Genomic DNA, 14,308 nt, shown 5'->3' with positions numbered 1-14,308 from the left:
CAATTTGCTTGTATCTACCCCAGCGCTTAGTACAGTGCCTGGCACATCGTAAGGCTTAACAAATACCATAATTATTATCATTATTATTATCCCCCACCTCTTCCACTGTTGCTGGTACTCCACACCTCCTAACAGCCCTTCTCTGAGTAGAAACAAGGGGAGAAAATGCAGAACAAAGCCCTCTCCACCCTCCTCCGGCAAGAAGTGTAGAGAAATAATTTGCATTTTGAAAAAAAATTATTGGGTGGTAGGGTCTTTGGTTTTCCAGAGGCTTCCTTAACCCATTCCACCTTCAATTCTCACAGCTTCCTGCTGAAAGTTTTAGGGTCAGTCAAATCAATCAATAATTTAATGGTAGATAGAGTAGTGGGCATGGCTTAGTGGAAAGAGCACAGGTTCAGAGTCAGAGAAGGTGGGTTCTAATCCCAGCTCCGCCACTTGTCTCCTGTGTTACCTTGGGCAAGCCCTTAACCTCTCTGTGCCTCAGTTATCTCATCTGTAAAATGGGGATTAAGACTGTGAGTCTGACGTGGGACAACATGATTACCTTGTACCCTAGCATTTAGAACAGTTCTTGGCACATAGTAAGCACTTAACATTTACCACAATTATTACTATTACTATTATTATTAAAGAGTACTTACTGAATGCAGAGCACTACACTAAATGCTTGGCAGTGTGGTGGGTTGGGTGTATTGAGAGATAAACAAGGAACAAATTACTGAACTTCTTTGTGCCTCAGTTTCCTCCTGATAAAACAGTTGATAAAGCGGTCACTGAGTTTCATATCAATAAATCAGTGGCATTTATTGAGTGTTTCCTGGGTGCAGAGCACTGTACTAAAGGCTTAGGAAAATACAGTACAACAGAGTTGGTAGACCTATCCCTACCCACTGGTAGTTGTCTAGAGGGGAAGATGAGATTTTAAAATAAATTACAGCTGTGTACACAAGTAGGGTGAAATGCTTAAAGGGAACAATTCTATTTGTAAACATTAGAGTTGGCTTAAAATAAAATAGAAGTTATGCGTAGTAAGTGGGATGGTCAGAATAATAAACATATAAAAAAGGGCTACTTTAATTCATATTTTTGTCATAGGATAATACAACTTGCAGCCATTGTCTCCAGTGCTCAAGACAGTATTCAACACAAACTGATGATTGGCTAACTTGTACTTCAGAGAGAGATAAAAGAAAGAGTCCAAAGAAGTGGCTTCTTATTAATTAATTCCCAAATACTTGAAAATGTGAGGAAAGCATAATTGAAGTATTTGTAAAATCTCCTCTCATCCTACCTGTCCCCATTCTCCATTTTTCCACCTCCATCTTATCTCTGATGAAACTCTCCCTCCGGGGTCCTGACCTGCCTCACAAACTCCAGTGTCCAGGTTTCCCAGCTTTGCACACAGGAAACACTCAATAAATTGATCGATTGTGTGAAGGTATAATGAAATTGTTTTGCTAAATCTATTTCCCTATATACAGTACATGCCCAATCCTTGACTACTGGGCAAATTATTTTAGAAAGTGGCTAATTTAATTTTAAAAAAATACAAAAAGCCGAAAGGCAACTACTTAATAATTATGGTACTTGTTAAGTGCGTAATATTTGCCAAGCACTGAAATAGATACAAGAAAATCAGGTTGAACACAGTCCCTATCCCACATGGGACTCATACTCTTAATCCCCATTTTACAGATGAGGCAACTGAGGCCCTGAGAAGTTAACTGATTTGCCCAAGGTCACACAGCAGACATATGGCAGAGGTAGGATTAAAACCCAGGTCCTTCTGACTCCCAGGCCCATTGTCTATCCACTATGCCATGCTGCTTCTTAGTCTAGCCCTAAAATGGGCTTTCCCACCACCAGCTTTGTCTCCTGGGGGGTTTTGACCACCCACCCAGTTGAACCAGAGACTATTCCTTCTTACCAGCCACCAAGTTGTGCCTTCAATAAGGGAGGACACTCCAGGCCCAGGGCATGCTGGCCATGGCCCGCGGCTGTGGTGGGGGAGGGGAAATCACCCAGAAAATATATGGAATGATAGTAGCATCTTATTAGTAATTCTCGGGATTATTTGCAAGGTCATTTCAGAACATTTTAGACCCCTCTAGGGAAAGAGGAAATGGTCATTGAGCCAGTGAAGCCTGCCTCTTTAACAAAGTGAGACTGACTTTAATTCAGGCTCCTGGCAGTGAAGGAAATTAGACTAATTCTTTTATCTCCTAGACGACCAAAGCAAGAGATTCAATTATCTCTGGAGGACAAGAAACAAGCATATATCCTCTGACAACTCTGTTTTTTTCTTTAATCTTGATTTCAGTGATTTGAAACATTGTTGATATTTAGTTTGAGATAACGTGCTGGTAGTACTTTAAATAATCAGATGTGCTATTTCTTGATTGCTTGTGTATACAAATTTTTAAATGTATGCATTACCTTTGGAGTAATTTTCACATCATTCTTCATTTATTAATTCATTTTATGTTATTCCGTGATAGCTTACACTGCTTCTGGTTGATTATTTAATGCTAAGCCTCATTTTAACCCTTCCTACCCATTCTCCACTTGAATTTTTTTGCCTACTATTCTTATTTTTTGTTCAAAAGAAAAATAGAGAGAGAACATTTTGTAATTTGGCAAGAATATGGATTACTGAAGTGAAGATAGTTAAGTGAACAGAGAAGACATTCTTACTTGTAGTAAATTAATAATCGAATATTTTGGTGGCTGTACCCAGAACAAAATTGAATCCTTCAATCGATACAATTATCAGCCAGGCATTTCAAAGAAATGGGGTTACAGGCCTGGCTTCCATGAAATAGGGTTCCAAAGCAACCCACGCTGTCAATATAATAAATAGTTTTATCAACAGTAGAGGCTTTCAGGCCCAGCTCTGGAGAAGAAGTGAGATCCGACAGGGCCCTGAAGAAAGAAACCTTGGCGAGAAGTAAATCCATCTCCTCCTCCTTTTCAGGGCTCATGATTTAACAAAGGCAGGGGCTTCACTGGCCTTATTTCTGATTCCTAGAAATTCGGGTAATGCTTTATCTAAAGAGCAGATCTCCAAGACAACCCCCAATTCCAAGAATAATAATAATGAATAATATCCCCTCTCAGGGTTGCACCTGGAGAGTTTCCAGTACTGTACCAGTCTCGGCTATGGGAGGGACAGTGTAGCAGAGGCCTACCCATTCCATTCCTAGCTTGGGCAATGGCTTGCGAGTGGAATTCAATCTCCTACAAGTCAAAACTCACCCATGCTGGGCAGCAGCGACATGGGAGAGAGTCGAAGGTGGAGACTCAAGTTTACTGCGCGGAAGGCGGAAATGGTAAACCACTTCCATATTTTTACCAAGAAAACCTATGGACCCACTACCAGAAAGATTGCAGATGGAGAGCAGGGCGTTCTGGGAGAGATGAGTCGGTGGTGTCACTATGGGTTGGAAAAGGCTCAACGGCATAAGACAAGACAATGATAATAACAATGATAATGTTACTCTATGCAGAGCACTGCACTAAGCACTGCTGTATCCAAGATGATCCACTGGACATATTCTCTGTCCCACATGGATCTCACAGTTCTAAGTAGAAGGGCAGAACATGTATTTAATCTCCATTTTACAGATGAGGAAATGAAACACAAAGATGTTAGGTGACTTGTCTAAAATCACACAGCACGGTGGCCTAATCTATAGAGCCAGGGCCTGGAAGTCAGAAGGACCTGGGTTCTAATCCCAGCTCTGCTACTCGTCTGCCATGTGACCTTGAACAAGTCACTTCAATTCCCTGTGCCTCGGTTGCCTCATATGTAAAATGGGGATTAATACTGTGAGCACCGCGTGTGACAGATACTGTGTCCCAGCTGATTGACTTTACAAATACCATTAAAAAAAATTGGCAGACCTGTGATTAGAACCCTGATTCCTTGATTTCCAGGCCTGTGCTCTTCCACTGGGCAACACTGCTCTTTTTTTTCATTCATTCATTCATCTCAATAGTATTTATTGAGCGCTTACTTATGTGCAGAGCACTGTACTAAGCGCTTGGGATGAAACAAGTTGGGCAACAGATAGAGACAGTCCCTGCCGTTTGAATGGGCTTACAGTCTAATCGGGGGAGATGGACAGACAAGAACAGTGGCAAATAAATAGAGTCAAGGGGAAGAACATCCTCCTAAAAAACAATGGCAACTAAAATAGAATCGAGGCGATGTACAATTCCTTAACAAATAAAATAGGGTAACGAAAATATATACAGTTGAGTGGACGAGTACAGTGCTGTGGGGGATGGGAAGGGAGAGGTGGAGGAGCAGAGGGAAAAGGGGAAAAAAGAGGTTAAGATGCGGAGAGGTAAAGGGGGGATGGCAGAGGGAGTAGAGGGAGAGAGGAGCTCAGTCTGGGAAGGCCTCTTGGAGGAGGTGAGTTTTAAGTAGGGTTTTGAAAGAGGGAAAGAGAATCAGTTTGGCGGAGGTGAGGAGGGAGGGCGTTCCAGGACCGGCGGAGGACGTGACCCGGGGGTCCGACGGCGGATAGGCGAGACCGAGGGACGGTGAGGAGGTGGGGCGGCAGAGGAGCGGAGCGTGCGGGGTGGGCGGTAGAAAGAGAGAAGGGAGGAGAGGTAGAAGGGGCAAGGTGATGGAGAGCCTTTTTTGATCCTATATACAATGGGCTATGTTTTCTACTGACTTTTTAGGAGCTATTTTTGATTAGATGTTTAATCCAGTTAATTCAGGTTGTGGTAGGGGAAGGTTCACAGAATAGTGGAGACACAGGGTAGTTCTGAAACTGATCTTGGGGTTTGGGTCTATGGGAGACCAGGCAATTCAAGTTTGACCTGGGACTCTTGGCCAGACCAGTTGTACTTCTCCTCCTGCCTATCATTTTGTCTTTAGAACTAACTGCCTCAAAGGCATGTAGATGACTTCTATGCCTTAAGTGGGACCCTTTTGTTTGCCATGGACTAGAGTGACCTCCTCTCCGTACATACTTGTTAGGTCAATTTGTCCTGAGCTAAGCAGGAGGGATGATTGTAGGATGAATTGCTATTTATCTCATTTTTTTATTATTATTTCTTGTCATTCTACAATTCAATTGGATTTTTTTCCAGTTAAGTAACAAAGCAGGATTTTCTTGAGCTTTTGCGGGGGCACCTGCTTTCTTCCTGTGTTTAGTGACCTTCATGATGTACACAGAACATTTAATAGATAATCGAACTTAGTGAAATGATAATGATGATGATGACTGTCATTCTATTAGTTAAGCGCTTACTATGTGGCAAGCACAGTTCCAAGTGCTGGGTAGATACAAATTGATAAAGTGAGACACAGTCCCTGTCCCACTTGGGGCTCACACTCTAGGTAGATGGGAGCATAGGCATTGGAATCCCCCATTTTTACAGATGAGGAAACCAAAGCAGAGGGAAGTTAATTGAGTTGCCTGAGGTCACACCAGCAGGCAACTGATATAGCCAACACTGGAACCCAGGTCTCAAATCCCGGGGCCCATGTTCTTTCCACTAGATCACACTGCCTTGTAGGGTGAAACTGAAAGATTAAAGAGAAAAAGTACACAACATTCTCCTCGGCTGAGAATATTCCGTGTCGATAGGTATGTTTGACTGTTCACTCATTTAATATCAACTTTATATCACTGTCTTTTTAGGGGTTTAGAGACTTACCAGTGAAAAACTTTCATAACACAAAATAGTCAATTACTCTTCCAAGCTGGGCTTGAATTTGGATTTTAGCTTGGTTTATAAATCCACATTATTTAGCATAATGTAGCCTTTGGCTTCAATAAAAGCCCTCATTTCAGAATGACTAATGCTCTTGATGTGAGTTCAGATTTGAAAAAGAGCCTCACTGCTCCTGAGGGCCATTTGAAACTAAACGATCAGTGCTGCCTCACTTCCACTTTCTTGCTGGGTATTTCTTAAGGAGAACAACTGGTGGTTGGGAAAAATAAAGGAAATCCCAGCTTGGAGACAGCATCATTTGTTCTGCAACTGTTCACCAGTGAAAATACACTTGTCCCACCCACATTTCTCATTCAAAGAGGAAGTGCTTCAGATTTAGCCAGTGCGATTTAAATTTCCATATGCCTTAAAGAAAATTGAAATACAAGTCCCCAGTATCACCTGTGGATTCAGCCTTTACTTGGTGGGAACCTTTTCAGCCAGGTGCCAGGGCTCAGGATATCAGAGCAGTTGTAAATAAATGATTTCTTAATCATATATGAGAAAAAGAAAAAAAAGAATACAATTTGAATCTATTGCCACGTTATAATAGCAGTGTTAAAAGATCCAGGGACTAAGCTATCTCTACCATGGTTGATATTTAGGGTTTGGTTCATCCAGGATGAGAGGGTCTCGCCTTCAGGATGAGCCCTGGGACTTGGCACAAGAGGAATTGATATTGTGCTACTGGAGTTGCAAAGCACCTTTCATGCTCTCTGTGTCCCCAGCTAGGCATGCTGGGACTGTGAGGGCAAATGGCAAGATGGACAGGGATCTGGAAAATGGAAAATGCTGCTCCCACATAATCAATCAGTGATATTTATTGAGTGCTTACTATGTGCATAGCACTATTCAAAGCTCTTGGGAGAGTGCCATACACCTGGGTTGCCCCTGACCACGAGGGGCTGAGGGTCGAGTGATGATTCTCCTTAATAGTGAGATATAATACAGACAGGTGAATAGAGCTGACTAGACCAGTGTAAATTGACACAACCTCCTCGCCCACAATCCTGCCCCTGGACTGGACCTCCCTCACTCTTCATATCTGACAGACCACCATCTCCCCGCCTTCAAAGCCTTATAAAAGCACATCTCCTCCAAGAGGCCTTCTAACTAAGCCCTCATTTCCTCTCCTCCAACTCTCTTCTCTGTCATCCTTGCACTTGAGTTTGCATCCTTTATTCATCCCTCCCTTAGAGGGCGGATCTTGGTGATATTATAAAGGTGAGACCGGCAGGCCATGGTGATGGATTGGATGTGTGGGTTTGAATGAGAGGGCTGAGTCAAAGGATGACACCAAGGTTGCCAGGCTTGAGAGATGGGAAAGGATGGTCGTACCTCCACAGTGACGGGGAAGTCAGGAAGAGGACAGGACTTGGGAGGGAAGATAAAAAGCTCACTTTTGGACATGTTGAGTTTTAGGTGGCGGCAGACATCCAGGTAGAGACATCCTGGAGGCAGGAGGAGATACGAACCTGAAGGAGGGGGAGAGAAGAGGGGCGGAGATATTGTGTCAGCCTTCTCTCTGATCTCCTTCCTCCCCATCTCTCCCCGCTCCAGTCTATCTTCATTCCGCTGCCCGGATCATCTTCCTGCAGAAACACTCTGGACCTTGTCCACTCCCCTCCTTAGAAACCCTCCAGTGGTTGCTTAATCAACCTCCACATGAACAAAACTTCTCACTCTAGGCTTCAAGGTTCTCCATCACCTTGCCCCTCTACCTCTCTCCTTTCTCTCTTTCTAACTGCCCACCCGCATGCTCCCACTTCTCTGCGCCACCTCCTCACCGTCCCCCATTCTCGCCTATCCCGCCAATCGACCCCCGACCACGTCCTCCCGCTGTCCTGGAACGCCCTCCCTCCCTCACCTCCGCCAAACTAACTCTCTTCCCTCTTCAAAGCCCTACTGAGAGCTCACCTTCTCCAAGAGGCCTTTCCCAGACTGAGTTTCCCCTTTTCCCTCTGCTCCCTCTGCTGCCTCGCTGCCCCCACTTCACTCCCTTCAGCTAAGCCCCCTTCCCTCCCCTTTCCCTCTGCTCCTCTCCCTCTCCCTTCCCCTCCCCTCAGCACTGTGCTCATTTGCTCATTTGTATATTTTTTATTACCCTATTTATTTTGTTAATGAGGTTTACATCCCCTTGATTCTATTTACTGCTATTGTTTTTGTCTGTCTCCCCTGATTAGACTGTAAGCCCATCAATGGGCAGAGATTGTCTCTATCTGTTGCGGAATTGTACATTCCAAGTGCTTAGTACAGTGCTCTGCACATAGTAAGTGCTCAATAAATACTATTGAATGAATTAATGTACATATGCATTTTTTAAAATATTGTCTGTCTCCCCCTCCAGATTGTAAGCTCATTGTGGGGAGGAAACATGTCTTACTAACTCTTCATATTGTACTCTCCTCAGCACTTAGTTCTGCACTCTGCATACAGTAAAGCATCAATAAATACAGTTCATTCATTGATTGACTGAACCACCTGCACTGATTTAACGTAACAGGTGTGTCCACATCAGACCTGCCTCTGTTCTGGCTCTGCTTTGTCAGCATACTAATCTAATAATAACAATAATAATAATAATGGTATTTGTCAAGCGCTTACTTTATGCCAAGCCTGTTCTAAGTGCTGAGGGAGATATAAAGCATCACATTGTCCCAAATGGGGCTCATAGTCTTAATTCCCATTTTACAAATGAGGCACTGAGGCACAGAGAAGTTGAGTGGTTTGCCCAAGGTTACACAGCAGACAGTGTCAGAGCCGGGATTAGAGCCCACGACCTTAGATTCCCTAGCCAGGGCTCTTTCCACTAAGCCATACTGCTTTTCCACCAAGTCTTTGCTCCAGAAGGCTGAGTCCTGATTTCCAGAGTTCTGTCTGTTGCAGTAGTTTCCCATCAGACTACTGGCAATGGCCCATTGATGGAGCCCCTCTTTCACCATCCTTTAAAATATTTTTTCCCACTCTCTGAGGTTACAGGTACCCTCTTCCGGTTCCCCATATAGCAACTCCATGGGGGATCGTATCCATTCTCCTCACTTTTCCTACCCAGTGAATCTGTGTTGCTATTTGCATTGCTTTAATACAGGTATGGTTGACTGATTTAAGGAGTTGTTGTAGTCATTGTTGCCCCTACCATTGATGCAGTGTATGGTGGGTGGATAACGTGATGAAACTGTACTGGTAGCTAGACACTGGGGAGCTGCTTGGGGCTTCTCTTTTAAATCCAGTTCTCTCAGCTGTATACAAGGTTGGTGACCACTTCATCCCTGTAGACCTTCGATTTAGTATGGAGTTTGAGAACTGTTTTGAACTACACTTTGGTCTTGCAGTTTTATTAGGCCATACAGGTTTTAAAATGTTTTCTGTCTATTCATGCTTCATGGGACACCACACCTCTATCTAGTTTTTATGCCTGAGTAGGCAGAATTTGGTAACTATTTTAAGTTTGGTGTTGCCAATGAAAATCTTGGGTTGTGTGTAAGATTTGCCAGGTTGGACCATGTTTCTGCTGTCTAAACTAACTGATGGGCTGTTGCACTTTGCTGCACCTATAAAGTGGTTCCTAATCTTTTCCTTGTCTTCTAGTGTATTTGCCTCTATAACACAGAGTTTTTTATGGTATTTGTTAAGTGCTTACTATGTGCCAGGTATTGTGTTAAATTCTGGGCTATCAGGTTAGACACAGTCAGGATCCCACAAGGTGCTCACAGTCTTAATCCCTATTTTACAGGTGAAGTAACTGAGGCACAGAGCAGTGATTTGCCCAAAGTCACAAAGCAGACATGTGGCAAAGCCAGAATTAGAACCCAAGTCCTTCTGACTCCCAGGCCCATGCTCTATCCACTAAGGTATACTGCTTTTCAGTTATCAGTGAATAGCAGTTCCTGAACTATTGTCTTAAACCACTGTCTTTTACCTTGGAGAATTCATATGTATCTAAGCCTAATGAGGTTCCATAATTAAAGCACAAAAAGATACAGTTCCTCTTCTGAAAGGATGTTAATCTCATTATACAACTTTTGTGACTTCATAATTATCTGTCCAAGGACCTGAAAATTTTGAAACTGGAGCCTCAAGTAAGAATCAAACACTAATGAAACTTTCCAGGGAAATACATGCATGGAAGAATAGAATCAGTTTTTGTGTCTGTGCAGAAAATTTGGGCTTTGAACTGCAGTGACGTCTATACAAATATATCAAGGAAAGCAAAACAAAGGGGAAAATAAGACTGCTAATAATGAGGGGCCTGCAATTCATGCTCAGACTAAGATACTAAATGCACTATGCTAATTTTAAACCCGTATTTCTAAAGAAGTTTAAAAAGAAAGCGGAATTAGCAGTGGAGGTCTCAAAAAAACCACTACAGCAAAGGATAAATGGATATTTGGAAATAAGAAGAAAGTAACTAATTTGGACGCTCTAAATTCTGAGCTTTTTTGATAGATATATTGAATTTTAGGGTTTTTTTAATGGTATTTGTTAAGCACTTAATATGTTCCAGGTACCGTACTAAACCTAGGGTTGATTCAAGTTAATCGATTTGGACTCAGTCCATGTCCCACATGGGACTCACCTTCTAAATCCCCATTTTACAGATGAGGTAACTGAAGCATAGAGTAGTGAAGTGACTTGCTCAAGGTCACACAGAAGACAATTGGAACCGGGATTAGAACCCAGGTTGTTCTGACTTGCAGACCTGTACACTAGGCCACACTGCTGTTCTTAAATAGTACCAACTAACTCTACTTAATACAATTTTCTGCATTCAGTAGGTGCTTAATAAATACTATTGTGTTTGATTAATATGCAAATGAACTTCCCAAATTGTCTAGTTTGGGTCTTGGCCTGGTGAGCCCTCATGACGTACCATGTAGTAGAGGGGAAAAAAGTTCACAGTTTGAAAATGAATAAGCTAATACCCTCCCAAACTTGCTTTTTCTTCCCCTTATCCCAGTTCCCCCAAACAATCACCCCTTCCTGCTCCAACTAAGCTAAATTAGGTGTAAAATTTGTATTAAAATGAATTTAATTTTAAAAAATAGAAATACTGGAAAAAAAAGATTTGACAAGCAGTGGATTCAGAAGAAAAATGTACTGTGCATATTGAAAAACCTTGACAATTTTGTTTGGCTAATAGCTTTGCCAAAGTTTAGCAAGCAGAGGGACGATAGTAAAATATGACTTCTGGAACTGAGTAAATATTTAGTTCCCCAGTCTTGTGAAATGATTTCCGTTCCTTCTTTTTAAATATACATTCTCTTAGATTAGAAACTGGACAAGAGTCTGCAGAGGGAGAAAGAGGAAATTCTGTGTTGGATCTTCTATCCCAGTTGAGTCCAATTTGGGTCATGTGAGTCGCTGGGGCCACGGGAAGACCTGGGGAAGTGAGCTGCCATCGCCACATACCTCACATCCCCTTCACCTTGGCTGTCGCCAAAGGCACAGGAGTGTCCCAAGAAGTCACGCTGTTTTCCCGAACTCCCTTTAGGATTTAGGTTTTGGCCCTGACAAACCCAGTCCAGACTATCTGTAATCATTTCCGCTCTAGGACAACTACGATCATACTACATATGTAGTGTCGGGGAGGTGACCAGGGTGAGGCAAGTGCTATGGTTGTATAGTAATACTTTCCAAGTGTTTAGTGCGGTGCTCTGTGCACAGTAAGCACTCAATAAATATGATTGAATGACTGAATAATAATTGTAGTAATAGCAAAACTAGTAATGGTAATAGGAGACTGTAAGCCCGTCAAACGGCAGGGACTGTCTCTATCTGTTGCCGACCTGTTCATCCCAAGCGCTTAGTACAGTGCTCTGCACATAGTAAGCGCTCAATAAATACTATTGAATGAATGAATAGCAGCAGGAATAGTATAAGCAGCAATAAAAGTAACAGAAGTAGTAGTAGCATTACTAGTAATAATAATAATAATAATAATAATGGTATTTGTTAAGCGCTTCCAAGCACTGTTCTAAGCACTGGGGTAGATGCACGCTAATCAGGTTGTCCCATGTGGGGCTCACAGTCTTCATCCCCATTTCACAGATGAGGTGACTGAGGCCCAGATAATTGAAATGACTTCCCCCAGGCCATACAACAATCAAGTGGCAGAGGCAGGATTAGAACCCATGACCGTCTGCCTCCCAGGCCCGTGTTCTATCCACTAAATCATGCATGTTGTTTGTTCTTGTACTTTACTCTCTCAAGTGCTTAGAACAGCACTTAACTTTTCTCTGCCTCAGTTACCTCATTTGTAAAACGGGGATTAAGATTGTGAGCCCCAGGTGGGACAACCTGATCACCTTGTATCCTCCCCAGCGCTTAGAACAGTGCTTTGCACATAGTAAGCGCTTAACAAATGCCAACATTATTATTATTATAGTAAGCATTCAATAAATACCAGTGATTGATTGATTGATTAATTGACCTACAGCTTTATCCTACCATGCTGGACCCTGTGCCTGTCCAGGGTAGGGAGTTGGTAAGTGATATGTGGGGGCTCAGACAGAGTCAATTACAGAGAAATTTAATTGATCCTCCTATAATAGTGATTTTAATTTTTAAACAAAAAAAAACCCCAGCTGTCACTCCTTGAGGATCTCCGAGATGAATGGGTGTCTTTCTGTGGCTTGTTATAACATGTAAAGACTACGCCTAGGCTGCATGGGTGTGTTACAACCATGGTTATTGTACATTTTTCAATTCCCTGAAAACTGTTTAGAGAGTTATGAGCCTGGAAGAAACCTCAAATTCACAGAGTCTTAATGTCACATTAGCATATTTTTTCATTTTCTAAGCTAAATCCAATTCATTTTTCCAAGGTTTGGTAGTGATTACGATGACAACCTATTTCGTTTCATCTGCCCTAGGGAGGGCACCATCTAGAAGCCAGCGAAGGTCATTTATCAGTAGTAGTGGTAGTAAGTATGATATTCCTGTCAAGTGATTTTATCATCACAGGGCTTTTTTATGGCAGCAGTGGAGACATTCACTGATGCAGGAGCCTAGGCCCCGTGCCAATAAACAGCAAGAAAAATGAAACGCCAGGTGAATGATGTGATCAATAGTCAAATTCCTTTCACTTCTCTAGAGGGATGAGTTATTTTCTCAAATATTCTTATAATTTTTGACTTCCAAATGGCCTCCTACAGGCTCATTCATTAGGAGAATATGGCAAATGCCGCCACAGTAATGGTTTCAGTTGAGCTGACCGCCATTACCTTTACGGATGAGTTCCGTCCCAGTTCCATGGGAATAGAATCAGAAAACAAGAGGGAAAATGTTGCAGGCAAGATGTTGAGAAAATCAAAGTTAAGCAAATGTCAGCATTTGGAACATCAGGTAATTATGGACCTCAACCAAAGGATAGGACATTAGCTAAATTATTTTGGCTCAGTGATCAATTAGGGGATTGTTCCTCATGATAAAGCTTCCCATGCTAGTCCGTCCTAAAAGTCTCTGTGGATGACCACCACTAGTGTGCTTTTCATTGAGAATTTCCAGGGGCTACAAGGATGGAAAAGATTAGAAATGAATGACCTAGGCAGGGATCCTTGCTGCCCATTAGGGTTGTGCCTGACAGTTGGATGAATTAGGTATATGGAAAGGTGAGTTGATTCGATGGAGAATTTAATGGAGAAACAGTCATGGACCATAAAAAAATTATATTAGAACACAGATTAAATGATATGTTCATCAGTAGTGTCAGCCCATAAGCACAGACATCTAGTCTTATTTATTTATCTGATTATTTATTCATTAATTCATTTATATTAGTTTCTCCCCATCTAGACTGTGAACTCATTATGGGCAGGGAACAAGTTATATTGTACTCTCCCAATCTCTTATTACAATACTCTGTACAAAGTAAGGGCTCAATGAATATGATTGATTAATGATTGATTGATTTGATAAAGGCTGCATAGCACGAGTATTGCTTTCAGTTTACCTTGGGAAGCTGTGAGTCACGAGTAGTGGAACACTGCATTCACAGAGTTAAATATTTTTCTACTCAGCTTCTTTTCAGCCCATAACTGGTTTCCTTCTATAAACTGACTTCCTACCGCTCCTTGGCCATTTCTGTTCTCATTTCTTACGCTCAGAAGAATTACCCTCAATAACCCTCTAGCCTTAGATCATGATAAGGTCTCTGAGGATTTAGCCAGTTTCAATCTTCCTATGTATTTTCTTCTGCCTGACAAATAGTGGTTGCATGGCCCCCATAGGAGACATTAGCATTCATGCCCAAATGCTTTTAGGGAACAGCAGTATATCCATTCTTTAGTGGAAAGAGAATCACCAGACAGGAACAATAGCTAAAGGAAAGCATTGGCTGATTTTTAAATGACATGGTGTTCTACAAAGACGCAGGGGTTCTCTAGAAGCAAGTTCTAACTTGAAAATTTGAGATTCTAGGCAAGCATGAGGTTGTGTTGCTTCGATCCATGATCAAGAGGGTTGGAGGCTCCATTGGATAATATGTCATTATCCACTTCTATCTGTGGAGTAATTTAAAGACATTCCTGATTCACTGGCCTAATGGGAAGACCACAGGATTGGGAGATTGAAG

At 42.2% G+C, this 14,308-nt stretch overlaps 1 protein-coding gene across 1 annotated transcript in view; it reads left to right on the top strand.

Moving 5' to 3' along the window:
* Positions 1-14,308, top strand: part of CTNNA2 (catenin alpha 2) — a 1,145,386-nt gene that overhangs the window by 254,325 nt on the left and 876,753 nt on the right. The gene's annotated exons all lie outside the window — the stretch shown is intronic.

Source organism: Ornithorhynchus anatinus, chromosome 18, assembly GCF_004115215.2.
Source record: "Ornithorhynchus anatinus isolate Pmale09 chromosome 18, mOrnAna1.pri.v4, whole genome shotgun sequence".
NCBI classification, from domain to species: domain Eukaryota; kingdom Metazoa; phylum Chordata; class Mammalia; order Monotremata; family Ornithorhynchidae; genus Ornithorhynchus; species Ornithorhynchus anatinus.
This window is presented reverse-complemented; position numbering and strand designations above follow the sequence as displayed.